Source organism: Canis aureus, chromosome 4 (assembly GCF_053574225.1).
Source record: "Canis aureus isolate CA01 chromosome 4, VMU_Caureus_v.1.0, whole genome shotgun sequence".
NCBI classification, from domain to species: Eukaryota; Metazoa; Chordata; class Mammalia; order Carnivora; family Canidae; genus Canis; species Canis aureus.
In genome coordinates this window covers 33,707,942-33,712,649 of record NC_135614.1, presented here as the reverse complement: position 1 = coordinate 33,712,649, position 4,708 = coordinate 33,707,942, and the positions used below count along the sequence as shown (strand labels likewise).

The 4,708-nt window shown below is 39.7% G+C and overlaps 1 pseudogene; it reads left to right on the top strand.

Moving 5' to 3' along the window:
• Window positions 1-200: 200 nt before the first annotated feature.
• LOC144311843 (large ribosomal subunit protein uL6 pseudogene) lies at window positions 201-894 on the top strand (annotated as a pseudogene).
• Window positions 895-4,708: the final 3,814 nt, after the last annotated feature.

Here is a 4,708-nt window from a genome sequence, read left to right as displayed (position 1 = left end):
GCCATAAGCCTGAGCATTCATAGAGTTACTGTGCTCTATCCAATTCCAACTGAGATACATTTTTAGAAGGAAAATCTATAATTTTTTAATATTGTGTCATGTTTAGATATCATTTTGGAAGAAAAAGGATAAGGTCATCTGTCTCAATATATGGGATACTTAAGAAAAGTGAACACAGATTCAAAATTAAGTGTTGAGTGTCTCTTTGCTGCATCTATTGGGAGAATGAAGACCATTCTCAGCAATAAGACTGTTGACATTCCAGAAAATGTCGACATCACCCTGAAGGGATGCACTGTGATCGTGAAGGGCCCCAGAGGAACTCTGCGAAGGAACTTCAATCACATCAACATAGAACTGAGTCTTCCAGGAAAGAAGAAGAGGCCCCAAGCTGACAAATGGTGGGGAAATAGAAAAGAATTGGCTACCATTTGCACATCTGTAGTCACGTTCAGAACATGATCAAGGGCATGACACTGGGCTTCTGTTACAAGATGAGGTCGGTGTATGCTCACTTCCCCATCAACGTTGTTATTCAGGAGAATGTTTCTCTTGTTGAAATCCGAAATTTCTTAGGTGAAAAATACATTCACAGGGTTCGGATGAGGCCAGGTGTTGCTTGTTCTGTATCTCAAGCCCAAAAAGATGAGTTAATTCTTGAAGGAAATGACATTGAACTTGTTTTGAACTCAGCTGCCTCGATTCAGCAAGCGACAACTGTTAAAAACCAGGATATCAGAAAAATTTTGGGTGGTATCTATGTTTCTGAAAATGGAACAGTTCAGCAGGCTGATGAATAAGCTCTGAGTTGTCCAGCAAAAGAAACAGCAAGATGCCAGATGATTTTTCAGACTTATTTGTGATACCTTAAGAATGCAATAAAAACTATACTGATTTGGGGCTTAAAAAAAAAAACAAAATTAAATGTAGAAGCTAAGAAAAAAACTTAATTAAACCCTTACAGATGAAACCATGCAACTTTCTCTCATTTCTGGGATATTTACTCACTATAATTTTCTTTTTCTAAGCATGATGGAAAACAGAAATACTATCTTTGAATATATATCATAGTGAAAATATATTAAAAGAAAAAGTATGATGCATATTATATGTATACATATTTTAAGAATACATGTAATCAGTCCTTTGGCTGCATCAGGGATATGCCCCTGTTAATCTGCTGTGTGAAGTCTAGAAGAAAAGACACTGGAGTTCTTGAAAGGAGAACTGTGAACAAGAAACTTGGAAAAGTAGTGAAGACTAATTGCTAGGGATTCAGGAAGAAAGGAGCCATTGTTCAAGGTGTAGAGCCTGTATCCATTTCCTAGGGTTTCTATAACAAAGTCCCACAAACCAGGTGGCTAGAAGTCTGAAATCAAGGGAGCAGCAAGGTTGGTTTCTTCTGAGAGTTTTAAGATTTTATTTATTTGTTCAGGAGATACACACAGAGAAACCCAGGCTCCCAGTGGGAAGCCTGATGCAGGACTCAATCCCAGGACCCAGGATTACAACCTGAACTGAAGGCAGATGGCCAGCTGCTGAGCCACCCTCTTCTGATAGTTCTGAGGGAGAATTTATTCCACGTCTCTCTCTTGGCTTCTGATGATGGCTGGCAATCCCTGGTGTTCCTCGGTTGTAGATGCATTACTCCAATCTCTGCTTCCATCTTCACATGACATTCTCCTTGTTTCACATAGCCACCTTCCTTCTGTGTATCATTCCTCTTCTTATAAGGATACCAACCATATTGGTTTAAGGACACAACCTACTCCAGTGTGAACTCATCTTAACTGACTACATCTATGATCTTATTTCCAAATAAGGCTCATGTAGTGAAATATTAGGAATTAGAATTCCATCTTCTCTTTTTTGAGAGGGACACAACCCAACCCATGACAAATCCCCTCCCCAAACAGCTGATGTAGTCTCAGGAAGGAACTCTAATATAAAAGCTTCACTTTCATTGCTAAGACCCCCAAAATTCTGCTGAAGGAAACCCTTAACAAGCTGATCATAAAGCAGAGACATTTCCATGCTGATCTTGAATGGAGGTAGTCATCAGAATTGGTGGTCTTAGGTGTCATTGGTGGGATTAGTGGTCTCTCTAGAAATGAGAATTGAGGACAGTTTTCCACAGGAACAACTTGAATGGAAGAAAGCAAATAAATAGAGTAAGAGGGGATTTAGAAAGAATAATAGAGAGAAGAGGGTCTATCATACCGTCTATTTATTGTCTTTAATGAAGACTCTATCCCTTTAATGAAGATCCTATTCATGTTCCTGCTTTTTAAATTTTTATTCTGGGTCATCTTTTCTCAATCTATTCTCTGTCTCTGATAGTGGATTTTTACTCTTCTTTGCCTTGTGAATTTTGCCTCCTGTCTCCCTAAAGGTATCTGAAGAGCCAAGAACAAATATTGGCACAACACGTATTTAGTAGATACATAAATTTTGTATGTCAAATGTTGCTTTTGTTTTGGTCAATCATTTTTTTAAGATAAGTTCTTTTTCTTATCTTTTTTTTTAAGATTTTATTTATTTATTCATGAGAGACACACAGAGAGAGAAGCAGAGACACAGGGAGAGGGAGCAGCAGGCTCCATTCAGGGAGCCCAACATGGGACTTTAACCTGGGTCTCCAGGATCATGCCCTGGGCTAAAGGCGGCGCTAAACCGCTAAGCCACCGGGGCTACCCTGGTTAATCATTTTGAAAGATAAAAAATAAACCTAGATATCTTCCCTTTGATACATGGGTGAGTTGCCTTTGTCTGTACAATTCACTGGAGTGATAGCCAACTACCCTTTACAAATCTAGAGGTCAATTAGCTCATTAATGAGCTCCTTTCTTCTCTATGTAAGCAGATTTGTGTTTTCTTAATATGCAACTCTGTTGGACTGAGGAGAGATTTCTCCTAGCTTTTATGCCTAGTTCTCTGGCTTTCTGAATTCATTTTAAACACATAAAAAACAAAAACTGGGGCACCTGGGTGCCTCAGTGGTTGAGCATCTGCCTTTGGCTCAGGTCGTGATCCCTGGATCCTGGGATTGAGTCCTGCATCGGGCTCCCCAGAGGGAGCCTGCTTATCCCTCTGCCTCTGGCTCTGCTTCTCTCTCTCTCTCTCTCTCATGAATAAATGAAATATAAACAAAACAAACAAAACAAAAAACACTAAAACTGCTAGTTTGCAGCATCTGAGGCTAATTCTGTCTATACTGTTTTTCCTGGCATTCAGTGTGCCACCACCAGTTGCTCCTGCTCTGGCTTGGTTTTGGATTCCATGGTCACCATATGGATATGTAGAGAGAGGTACTCAAGGAGACTCTGGGAGAACAGCACTCTGTCCACTTCACAGAGGAACAGCCTTGCAATGAATACAGTTAGAGCCACCATGCTTTTATTCAATGGGATCTTGCATTTCTGAGCATAGGGAGAAGAGTGAAGAAAGGATAAAACATCTTCTTATGTTCTTTCAGACCAGGCCATGTTCTTTCCCATGGCTCTGCATATGTAGGCTGCACATGGAATTCCTGAATGTAATCCATGGTCTTTCAGTTAGTGAAAATGTCTCTCAGTTTCTAGCAATATGTGGATAATTTTCACATTTATCTGTTGTCATCATTATGTGAAAAGTAGGGAAAGCTGAATCAGGAATTAATAGTAAGCTGTATCTTTGGGGTAAATCCCCAACAGTGCAATTGCTGGGTCGTAGGGCAGGTATATTTTTAACTGTTTGAGGAACCGCCACACAGTTTTCCAGAGTGGCTGCACCAGTTCACATTCCCACCAACAGTGTATGAGGGTTCCCTTTTCTCCGCATCCTCTCCAACATTTGTGGTTTCCTGCCTTGTTAATTTTCCCCATTCTCACTGGTGTGAGGTGGTATCTCATTGTAGTTTTGATTTGTATTTCCCTGATGGCAAGTGATGCAGAGCATTTTCTCATATGCATGTTGGCCATGTCTATATCTTCCTCTGTGAGATTTCTCTTCATGTCTTTTGCCCATTTCATGATTGGATTGTTTATTTCTTTGGTGTTGAGTTTAATAAGTTCTTTATAGATCTTGGAAACTAGCCCTTTATCTGATATGTCATTTGCAAATATCTTCTCCCATTCTGTAGGTTGTCTTTGAGTTTTGTTGACTGTATCCTTTGCTGTGCAAAAGCTTCTTATCTTGATGAAGTCCCAATAGTTCATTTTTGCTTTTGTTTCTTTTGCCTTCCTGGATGTATCTTGCAAGAAGTTACTATGGCCGAGTTCAAAAAGGGTGTTGCCTGTGTTCTTCTCTAGGATTTTGATGGAATCTTGTCTCACATTTAGATCTTTCATCCATTTTGAGTTTATCTTTGTGTATGGTGAAAGAGAGTGGTCTAGTTTCATTCTTCTGCATGTGGATGTCCAATTTTCCCAGCACCATTTATTGAAGAGACTGTCTTTCTTCCAATGGATAGTCTTTCCTCCTTTATCGAATATTAGTTGCCCATAAAGTTCAGGGTCCACTTCTGGATTCTCTATTCTGTTCCACTGATCTATGTGTCTGTTTTTGTGCCAGTACCACACTGTCTTGATGACCACAGCTTTGAAGTACAACCTGAAATCTGGCATTGTGATGCCCCCAGATATGGTTTTCTTTTTTAAAATTCCCCTGGCTATTCGGGGTCTTTTCTGATTCCACACAAATCTTAAAATAATTTGTTCTAACTCTCTGA